The sequence below is a fragment of the Lissotriton helveticus genome, chromosome 2_2 (assembly GCF_964261635.1).
Source record: "Lissotriton helveticus chromosome 2_2, aLisHel1.1, whole genome shotgun sequence".
In the NCBI taxonomy this organism is placed as follows: domain Eukaryota; kingdom Metazoa; phylum Chordata; class Amphibia; order Caudata; family Salamandridae; genus Lissotriton; species Lissotriton helveticus.
In genome coordinates, this window is record NC_136060.1 from 47,232,951 (window position 1) to 47,245,164 (window position 12,214).

Here is a 12,214-nt window from a genome sequence, read left to right on the forward strand (position 1 = left end):
AGGGTGTCTTTGATGGTGAGGATGATCTAGCTGTCTAACATCGGCTGTGTGATGTAAGGGGAGGTGAGTGTAGGTCCCTCATGTAGGTTGTCATCATCAAAGTTGTCATAGATGTTCTTGATTTTGTGGCGGAAGAAGGAGCTTTGTTGTCTGTCGCCAAGGTCCTGGGAGAGTAGGGTTGTTGGTTGTCTCACTGTTTGGTTGGGCGAACTCTTTGATGATGCTGAAGAGTTCCTTGCTGTTGTGTGCGTGGGCAGAGATTCTGCCCTGGAATGCCTTATTCCTGGTGTATCTGATGAGCTTGTGGTGGGCGGCGGTGGCTGCTTTGAAGTTGTTGTGGTCTGTAGAGCTTTTGAAGTTTTGTGTTTGTAAAGATAAGGGTACCCCTGATACAATTTCCTAAATCATGGTGTAATAATTGAATGTGAACAAAACAAATTAGGAACATAAAGAATAAATATAGACCTAAACAGCATACATGATATATTGTACATAAACCCTCTAGAATTAGGGAATCAAAAATCTTTCCTATTATTATTTTATATTATTTATATAGACAGTTATATTCCTGTACAATTTAAAAAGAACATACAAAGAATTTTGTGTACGCTACAATCAAAAATGCACTGTATTTACACATTTGAATTCTGTTTACTTTCATGCATCCAAACACTGCGTTATAAATCTTTTTCTTCCCACAGTGTCAACAGTGCATTTCTTGGTACATGCAAGTGTTTCAAATAATTACATTTCGATATAAACATATACAAATTATGTTTTCATTTTATGTGAGGGACATTCATTTCCGGCATGGCTCTGAAAATTCTAAATCCTACGTGCGTTTCGGCTATACGCCTTCATCAGGAAGACATATATATAAGACATGAGACCTTGTTAGTTATGATAGATACTCTAGCTTCTAGAAAATTCAGACTGTGTAATCACAGTGCTGGTATAGTACGATAGATTCTCTCAAGTAGCTTGCACAAGTTAAAAAAGGACAGAAGGATCTGAGGACCTGACCAGTATGTTTAAGGAGGTCCAATATGGGTCACCCGCTAATCCGTAGGGAGCCTACCCAATTGATCAGCACATAAGGATAGGTCCACTCTGCTATATAAGACCTAAAGTCAATGATAAACGATAATGTATCTACTGGCAGAAAGAAAAACAAAGCAAGTTTGCAACAGTTGCAGCTTTTCAAACATGAGTAAAGGAACGTCTCTATAAAGGTCCATAGGTCCGTCTTAGGACTGTATTCATACGGAACATATTTTGCAAGCTAATCACACGAGAAAACTACTGGAAATTAGATGGAAATTCGGGGGTCCGTGTGAGGGCTCTAATTCAAAGAGCTGGAGATAAAACATTTAACATCTTGAACGCCATGTCTGAAAACTGAAGAGGTTTTGGAGTTCCTCCATGTCTTTTCGAGGTGACTAGAGGTTCATCTCAATTCTCGAAGTTTGACAGAGAACAAGCTGGCTCTCTTGGCCTGAGGGTTGGTGGTTTTCTTGAGGGGGCAATGGTTTTGGCATAGTCGATCATCCAATTGTGCAGGGCTCCGGCGGTGGTTGTTAGGTCGTCGTCCGTGGTGGTGGGAGTGGAGCAGGTGAGGGAGGCGGTGAGCTGGTCGTCGCAGTTCTTGTTCCAATTGCTATGCTGGAGAGGGAGTGGATGTTTGTGGGTGGCTATTAGTTTTGAAGGTGCAGTAGATGCAACAATGGTCTGTCCATGGTAGTTCTGAAGTGTGGCTGAAGGTGATGGCATTTCCTGCTGTGAATATGGGGTCGAGGGTGTGTCTTGTTGAATGCGTGGTTTCTGGTATTATCTGTTTGAATCTGATATTGAGGAGGTTGTCCAGGTGGGAGGATGAGTTGGGGTCTTGGATGTTGTCGAGGTGGAAGTTGAGGTCTGCTAGCAGGGTATATTCTGTGGAGGTGATGGTTTGCATGGTGATGATGTCAGTGATGCTGTCGGCGAAAGGTGTGCAGGGTCTGGGGATCTGTAGATGAGGATGCCTCGGAGGGTGGTGGTTGGGTTAGTTTATGTCTTGAAGTGCAGGTGTTCCATCAAGTCTGTGGGTCCGTCAGTGTGGGTGGTCAGTCGGAGCTTAGATTTGTGTGTGATGGCGATGTCTCCTCCATGGTGGTTGGGATGGTTCTTCCAGGTCATCTTGTATCCTTCAGGGATGATGATCGTGAGGTCGGGTCCTGAGGTGGCGTTCATCCAGGTTTCTGTAAGGAAGTCGACATCAGAAGAGGTGCTGTTGAGGAGGTCCCAGATTTTTTCAGATTGTTTGTAGAGGGAGTGGACATTAAGAAGGATGCATTGTAGGGTTTGGGGTACGGTGGAGTTGTGGTGAGTGGGTTGGGGTGGGTCCTGGGTCCCAGTGAAAGTGGAGAGGCAACAGTGGCGGCAGGTGAATGGTCTGTGGGTGTTGATAGGAAAAGAGCACTTGCAGTTGTTGTCCTGGCCTGTGTTAAGTGCGTGGAGGACCGAGGAGCTGCAGCGCTGGTGGGTTTGTGGGCCGTGGTCCCTGGCGCTGGTCACGGTTAGGTTATGGATCCAAGGAACCTATAAAACATGAACACAGCAGTAGGTTCTCTTGTGAAAGTATCAAAAGAGACATTTGCAAAATAAGCTTGTGTAGTAACGTGTGCAAATGAGTATGCAGTCTACAGCATGCTCATGCTAACTTAGGAAAAACAACAGTGTCCCCATGGGCCACATAACATTCTACCCTTGGTCAAGACATTAGGCCTGAACTAATACAGAAGTCACTAGTAAGCAGAACCAAAGCGTCTCCCTCAAAGGACAAATTCAACTCAAAGTGCCAAATCGAGACTACAATCGGAGGGAAAAGAGGAAAAAATATGTTTAGTATGCAAATTAATATCCAAATACAGCGCATCATCCAGGCCAAAAACATTGTGTGACAAGTGATGTGCCTTGAGTTCCAATGAGGCCTCAGATACTTCCAGAGTAAAAAGTGATGCCATGCAATTAAGTAAATCAAAGGAACAGACATGCTTCTCATATCCAGAGGCCACAAGGAGAATTCCAGTGCAAACTGTGTCAATTTTGGTGAAACTCAGACCTAAGAGGTGCTGTGCATGGGAACAGGTTCTCACTTCGGGCTCCGGCCCCAATAAAGAATCGTACACAAGACGAATACCCATGGAACAGCCCTGCCTATGGATATCAATGGACCCATCAACATTCATAATCCAGGGCTGCGGGTGATGTAGTGGACAGGAACACATCCTGGGTCCATTGAAAAGGGCACTGGATGCCAAAAAAAACAGGTTGAACGATGGTAAAGTAGGGCTAACGGAAGGTCAGACAATATTCGATGTTAATAGCTTCCAAAAGCATTAAACTAAAAAAGCTGCCACATCCGATCACACTACTGATGCAACTATGCCTGGCTGGGCAGTACCACAGACCAAGTAGCCATTGCGGAACAGCAATAGAAGTACCAGAATGCCACAAAAATTGAATGGATAAAAGCAGGTATTATAAATATAGTCTGAAATGATGTGACAATGTTGTAACCCCCAACTTTAAAAAAGTGGGATAGGACTGACGTATCAGACGTATTAAAGATTTGGTGAATTAATTTCCCAAAGTGTAGCAGGAGATTTGTGTTTAGCAATGACTGAATTTCACTGGATGTCCTCACCACCTGCAACCCAAAGGTCTCACAAGCTGACGTGAGAGCCACTTTGTGTTGAACCAATACTGCTTTGAGTCTGCTTAGCTTATTGAAGTCTATTTTCATTTCTTTTTTTTATGCAAGGAGCAAGAGTAGTAAAAAAGTAATACAAATATACCAAACAATGTCAGATGGAAACACATTGTACAAAATTCAACATGGGAAAAGCAGAGACAAAAAGGAAAATACAATTAATACTCGCAGAATCAGCAAAAATGAATTCACAAAACAGAAGTACATTAAGTGAGCACAGTCAGGGGAACATAGCAGTAAATGGATAAACAAAAATAGTGTAGTGTAGTTCCTATCATCCCAATAGGCTCTGCGCAATGGAATAATACCTACAGCAGTAAAGGCCTAGACCAGACGTTAACTAGGTCTACTACTGTCGATACTAGACTTAAAGTTTTGGGTTTGCCAGCTAGCTCAGAGTTCACTAGAAACTTTCTAGAATGTTCAGGCAGGACTTAACTTCCCTGATTAGACAAGAAGGGATTTAGTTTCTGACAACCATAGAACATGACAACTTTGCTCTCCCCTAATCAAGAGTATATCTCGAGAGTCGTGTGAACAAAAGGCAATTTATTTTACTCAGTCAGTACGTGCATTCTTAGTCTCATCAGATTGTAGAGAAAAGGAAGAGACGGGCGTGTTCAATAAAAAGGTGTTATTTATTGATCAGTCTCTTTTCTCATACAAGAGAAATGGATCGATATTATTGCAATACTTATAGCTAAGTAAAGTGCATACATTAAAAGCAATAGTATAAAATAATACTGTAAAAACATTGATATGGTTTCTAAGCCATAAGATGTTTTAAAATGAATAAAATATATTACATACACATATACCATATACCTTTGACTAAACGTACTCAACTGGTGTTTCTAAATACGCCTACCCCGTGTACCTGACCTAAGCCTAATGCGTGGGCGGGAATAGAAAGTTACAGTTTAAGTTAAGTTTGTTTTTGCCAAGTGAATAACTAAAGAATTCTCTGTGAGGGGGTATTCAGTTCTGTACCTGGAATCTAGGTTGAATGAGGGATGGTATCTTTCGTCTCTGGTCTCGATATTCCAGGCTGCCTGCGAGGGCTACCCAGAAACGCCGGTGCTGGATTTCTCGGCAGGAGAAAGCAGCTTCTCGTTCTCAGCGCGTCAGGAAGGCGGGGCTGCGCCAGCGGGGTCTGCTCTGCTCTGGGCTTCGGCAAGTATGGCTGCTCCGTCTCGTCACCACCGCGTGTGTTTGCATAGGGCAATATCGGTAATATTTATACCTTTAAGGTGCCGAGATTGACGTAAGGATGGACATAGATACGTCAATAAGGATGTCATACGACTTGCTCGTTAGCACATTCTTTTGCTGAAGTTCTCGGTGAAATCAAAACAATGGCCGCAGGGTTTTGCCCAGGTTGTCATAGGTTTGATTTGTTATGAGAACTCCGTATGCCTTATCAGGGGCTGGAGGAATATCGCTTGTCTAATTAGATCGCAAGCGTTATGACCTAATCAGATAACACGTTCCTGTGCCGTAGTGTGACTGCGTCAGATAACGGTATCTGCATCATGGGGGTTTTCTGCCTCATGGGCTGACTGTTAGTTAACTTGTTGGTTTGTTTAACCAGAATAGGGTCAGGAATAGGGGGATCGATTCAGAACCTATAGGAATACATCACACCCACTCCACGCTAACTATGGTCATATTTACTAATCTATGCATAGTAAAACATAGTACAACATACTATAGAGTATTGTGTATACCTTACCACCCCAAAATACATAAATGCATTTTGAAATTCTCAAATATACGGAAAAGTTGCAATCATATGTATTGTATGCACTCAAGCTGTATAATAATGCTAAGGTAATCACGCATTTGTATACATTATTGCTATTGGTATATGAGAATTTACACATGAAATGGCTCTTAATACAGAAAAAAAGTTCGAGACCATTCCATCACAGAATAAAATATTTATGAACATACCAGCGGGCAGCTAATGTCTATAAGCTATCTAAAATTTAGAAACCTTAGTTCTTTAAGAATAGTTCTTACTTTAAGCAGAAGATAGTGTCCCGAAAAATATGAAAAAATATTTTGGGGCTGCTGAAAAATTGCTGTCCGTGAACTGGAGGAAAAATTGTTCATGTGACTTTATTTTTAAAGTTGAAGGCCGAATTCAGGGAACGCCGTGTGCGAGCTTGTTCAAAAGTCTCTATTTCTGCTCTGGTGAGAACATCATATCATTTAGGCTTTCGAAGAAACTGTCAACAGCTTCCTGGGAAAGTTCCACTAACTCGGAAATAGGTGTAATCATGCATTCGTGCGCATGATTGTTTCCATTGACATTCTGATTTGCATTGCTGACAGAAGGTCGTACCTGATCGATGCTGCTTTCATCTTGAACTTCACTACCCATCAATCGTAGTGGTGAAGCTTCCACGAATGCCGTCATCAGGATTGGTAGCCTTTGAGGGCAGCACAAAGCATGAACCTTGATCGGGCTCAACAATGTTTCTGCATCCATTGGCGCATCCGATTGTAGCGTCAGACAGGTGTCTAACACGCATACTTCTCCGCATAGCAGACACCTTAATACAGGTAAAACACATCTTTGCCACATTGGTCGAAATGATAGAAACCAAGTCATGTTCAGGTCTCTAAGCCGGGAGAGTCCCAGGATTTTTGATATCCGGTCCCGGTATCCAATGGCTAGGATTGTTTCTTCCCTTGTCGCAAGAGTTTTGTCTGTGACATGGGTTGCCATACTGAAAAATAAGGACCAAGAATAGGATTCCTGCAATTAGTCCCAAGATCAGGGGAAGTCCGCCAAAAATCGAATGGACGAAATCTGGAAAAATACCCAGTATGGCTTTGAATGGGGTTAATGCCATCGAAAATACTGTCTTAAATACCTTTGAGACCCCATTGGTATCAGAAATATTTAAGATTTCGTTTAGTATTTCTGCGAAATGTATGGGGGAATTAGTTGATAACAATGAATGTATCTCTGCAGTCGTCCTTGCGACTTGTAGATCATACGTTTCTTTTGATGACGTGAGCCTTGTAGGCGTCTGAAGAAGCACTGTTTTCATTCTGCTTAAAGTATCTATTCGAATAGAAGTAATTTTCAAATTGGGCCATGCCCTTGCCTCCCTGTCTGGAAAGGAGCTGGGGAACAATGAGCGTCCACAGCACTTGACCTTCGCAGTCGTAGTGACTAGATAAGGAGTCCCGGGCATAAGACTACAACATCTGCGGTCTACAATTAGAATGTAACTCCCATTATAGAGTCTTTGAAAGAATGGTTCTATTTCTGTTGCAGGTGCGCCTTGCTGGTGACATGAAAGGTTGTATGAATTCCCTTCACAGGCTCCATGCAAACTAATTCAGTTACACAGAAGCGTGCCGCTTAGTGACATCGCACAATTATTGCCAGTAAGAAACACTTTCTGTCCTTTATTACTGACACATGCATGTGAATAGGGCAGGTTCCATGATGTTTTAATGTACCCCTTTCCCAATTTCTCGTACATGCCAGCCTGTATATATTTTTGGCAGTATTGAAACCTGAAGGTTGAGATTGGAATATTTATTATCCCATGTATTATCCATTCACTGACAGGTCGTTCTGACATTGTCACTGGTAATCTTTCGAGTTTTTCAATGCTCAAGATTGTATAATCAGCACCCTTTTGTGCCATACTGATTTGTCTATCAGTAAGGTTAAAGATTTGGAATAGTGACGTTGTGTTGTTTAAACGCCAAGGCACATAGCCTGAACGCAGATTTTGTAACGTCCAGCCAAGCTGTACAATAGAGCGCAATTGGGACTGACCGTGTTGTAATAACAGTAAGTCTTGCGTCAATATGTCGATTGCTGAAGACACAATGCTGTCCAAAGAAAAAATTCTGGAGGACAGAGTCATTAACCCATTGTCCACTACAGAAAGTGATTTTTCCAAATTAATACGGTCAATTTCCCGTATTCTCTCTGCTGTTTCAATTTGAGTAACCTTCCAGGCCTCATTGTATGCTGCATATACAGAGGCTGCTATGAAACGTTTTTGACGCTGTTTGCGCGGTCCCATAATGAAATCACGCAAGTCAGCACCATCAGTAAGTAAAGTTAGGTGTTGTTTAATTTCTGCCAGTGTGGAAGTTTGTAGCCATTGAAGGCATAATTTGCCCACACTGTAGGTGGTTATTATCCCTGGGTGATGTCTTTGGGGATATCTAGGGTCTGGCCTGGTCATTTTGAACCCCTGTGTTTTGTTCAGGAATCTATCTTGACAGTTATTTGTATCTGTGGGCCAGATCAACCACTGTTTCCAATCAGGATGTGTTCTGTTTTGGTTTAATACATAATTTACGTCTATCTCTTCATCTGTAGAGCTATTGCTGAACATTGTTGGCTTTGGAATAGACGGTTTATTTAAGTCTTTGATTTTGGCTAGGCCAAGACAGGTGGTTTGTTGAACAGTGTCATTTAAAAATATCATTTGTTCTGGGATCATGCAGGCTCTAAACATAGATTATATGCCCTGCACTTGCCATTCTTTTGTACCCCAAACACTTTTCAATTCAACATTCTTGTCCCAATAATCAAAACCAAAAGTATTCATTTTTTCAAAGAATGAGTCTGAATATATCAATTTTGTGTTGGTTATCATGGTCTTTGTCCCTGTCTTGTTTGACAATTTAAAATAGAATGCTTCAGCATTACTTGTGTTAAAACCTGAAAAGTATGAATATTTGTCATAGAAGGTCCTTGAGCTTCCTTTTGGAGGGGTTGCACAATGTTCCCATTGATTATAATTTAAAACATTTCTAGGTTGTGCAGATCTATGTAAAAAATGGTTACCATAGTGGTTATAACAGTACATACTATCATAATTTGTAGAACCCTGCAAATAATCATGTTTGGTAAATTTAGCAGACATTACTAAGTCAGACATCATATTATTAATGCTTTCGAAGTCCCAATCATCAGCAAATGAGCTTGGTTTTGCAAAGTCACTCAATGAGATCTTAATTTGGTGTGGATATTTCAGGATTTCGACCGGACCATAAATGTCATAGTCAGTGTTGTCCCAGGCTACCCCACCAGGTATCGGATTGGCTGTGAAGTTGACTGAAGAAAGTTCTCTTTTCTCGATGTGTGAAGATGTGTGTGGTTTGAGGATCAAGTTGATTTTCTGACTTGCTGTGTCCATTTTTGCATATTTTCCCTCAATGAAGCGTCCCAAAGTTAGTATCATGATGAGCCAAAGTATGAGGATAAATGCACCAAAACCCACCCAAAATTCAATCCATGGAGAAATCAGATATGTTTCTTTCAGTTGTTTCAAAAGTTCTTTAGCTTTATCTTTAAAGGTGTTTGATGATGGCTGTGTCTTTGATTCACTGAAGCCTTCAGAGGAATCATCGAAGTTTATGAAGTAGCCGGATGCAGTTCTGTCAATTGTTCCAATTGGTTCAGGATTTCTGTTTCTTGCATTTTCACTTGGTACTTCATTATAGATTGGTGTGTCTCTGCTAAATGTTTTTATTTGGGTTTTCAGAGGTCTGAGTTCTATTGCATTGTTGCATAGTCCTTGTTGTTCTTCTGTAGGTGTTTCGAATGTGATGAGCCTCTTCGTTAGGACCTCTGTACTGGTAGCAAACCTTGGTGTTCTGCTACTTATTGGGAGTCCACTTGGCCTACTGTTTGTTATCGGCCACATGTTGTGGTTTTACCAGGTCGATGGATACAACTCGGTTCTCCTTTTTTCCAGCAAGTGGCGGTAGTACAACTGATCTTGTCCCGTTGACAGACAAGACAGGAACTGCTTTTCTGTAAGAAGGCCCAAATTCCTTCTTTACCGCGATCTTTTCCCTGACTAGATCCCCGACTTTTGGAATCCAGACAGGTCTTGCTGGGACAGGTGGTGGTTCTTCAGTGGTTGTTGGCTGTTGTTTCAATTTTATGTTGCTCAGGTCTTTTCTTGTTTTGTTTAAGTCCTGCAAAATAGCCAAACGGTCTTTGATATCAAAGCTTTTTTCTTTCACCACTGAAGTCTGACTATCAATGTCAGAGATCAACATCCTATTTCCAAATAATAATTCGTACGCACTGAATCCCTTCAGAGAATTTCTTGGCAAGTTATTTAGACTACGTTGGACACTTATTAGATGTTTGACCCACCCAAGCTCCCGATCCTAATATCCTTTCCGTTATAGATTGCTTTATGCCTTGGTTTTTTCTTTACACCATCCCGTATCCCTCAGGAAGGAAGTGAGAAGATTCCCGCTGGGCTATGCTCATTTGGTCATGTTTCCCCCCAGGCTGGAGGGCTAGAGTGAAAACAATGGTCAAACGTAGCATGCTCTTAGCGTATATGCCATTTAGACTCGCAAATCTTTGTATAACAGTCCAGACGTCAGCCGAGTGCTGGTGATCTACATTATAAGTGTAAACTAGCCTGTATATGTTAATCGCAAGCCTTCCTTTATACTCTTGATTTTTCTTGAGTAAAACGACGAGGTATTAAACTGTTTCTCTCCCCACTGCGATCTCTGTTGCAGTTTGGGCAGTTTTTTACAAACATGGTGTGACGCAGGCTCATGCCTGGCCACCAGTACCGTGATTGTAATTCTTCCAGAGAATCTTTTAGTTTTAGGTGTCTGAGACCCTCGCCCATATGTGCGTCTGCGATTAACAAGTTTCTCCTGTCCATGTTTGGAATCACTCTATCCCCCACTCCAGGGATTCGAGCAAAAGGGACGGAGTTTGCATCGATTATGTATGTATAATTGAGTGGATAGTTGATCGGTAATGCTGAGCAGTCGCCTTTTGATGACGTTTTCACCGCCAGTACTGTTTCACCGTCAATGTATTTTAATGTACGCTTTTTTCGAACTACGGGAGCCGATTTAGTGGCTGCCGCTGCGGCTGTGTCAGCCAATGAATTCCCTGCAACGTGAACGCCATCACGCTGATGACTCAGTGAGTGTGTCACGTGAGTCTTTGGTAGCTCTTTTTGTTCCCAAAGCATTTTCTGCTTTATTGTTGCATCTGTGTCATCTTTGTAACCGTTTTGAATCCATGTCTGCAAATCCTTGTTATATGATTTGACGCAGTAATAGGAATCTGACACTATAAGTGTCGGGAATTCGCGATCCGCATTATCTAGCGCCATTTTCAGTGCCATTATTTCAGTCTGTTGTTCTGAATTAGTTTCTACTGAGTGTGTTTTTGTTAATAGAGGTTTTAGTTTACCTCCGCGCCACACTTCTTTTGTAATCCCACATGTGGGGTTGTATGCCTGTTCTCCCCAAACGGGGGGTTGAGCATGTCCGTCTGTATAAATTACACAGGCGTAATGTCGTAAAGGCAGAATGTCGATTGGCAGAGGGAATGTTCTTTCATATTCTAGATTTTTTAATTCTTCTAGTTCTGGATCAAAGTAATAGTATACTTTGTCCGTTGTGATTGAATTCACCCATTGTATCCATTCCGGATTCAATGTTGTTGTTGGTAAATTACACGGTGTTGTTAGTGCCTCAAAGGCTGATTCAGCTGTTCTGACTGTGATATGTCTACCGTCAGCTTGATCTTTTTCTCTAGCTATTGCGGTTTGAACTGCATGAACAATTTTTTCTTTGTTGCTGAAATTCTGTTCAGCTTCTGTGTACAAGTGTGATTTGAATGCAATTGGTACCTTTTCTCCCTTATTAGAGGTCAGGTATGTGAATCCGCATCTCCCTGGGATGACTCGAATCACAAGATTGCGTGTGTTATCACGTGTTTCTAATTTTGTTTTAATTAGCATGTCTGTTTGTAGGGATCTCAAAATGTCTGTGTGTATTTGAGTCCAATTGGATCTTTTAAAATCGGGTTTTAACAGATCATAAAGGGGTTTGACCCTTTCTGCGTAATTTGCAATGTATGTTCTTCCGAAATTTAGGAAGCCTAGAATTGACTGTAAGTTTTTTAGTGTTCTAGGTGCTTGGAGTACGGCACATTTCTCTAGGAAATTGTCAGCCAGGCTTTTGCCTTCGCTTGATAATTCATATCCTAAGAACAGGACTGTCAGATGGGCAATTCTGGATTTTTTAAAGTTGAATTTGTAACCCTCTGCTGCGAACCCAAGTATTATGGTGTTCACTCTTTTCAAGTGAGTCTCCAAGTCATCATCTGTTAAGTATATGTCATCGACATAAGATAATGCTTCATCATCATATAGTTGTAGTAATTCTGTTACTCTCGCTGAGAATACCCCCGGGCTGTTCTTGTACCCCTGGGCTAACCGACAGAATTGTTTTTGAGTGCCATTTATTGAGAATGCAGTTAAATATCTGCTCTCTGGTGCTATGTTTTGACAAAAGAATCCATTAGAAATGTCTAATGTTGTTTTGTATTTTTTGCGCACTATGTTATTCATTAGTGCAGCACTATGTGAGTTTTGCACTGCAAAAGTTTTGCAACATGTGTTAAGGTGTCGGTAATCCAAA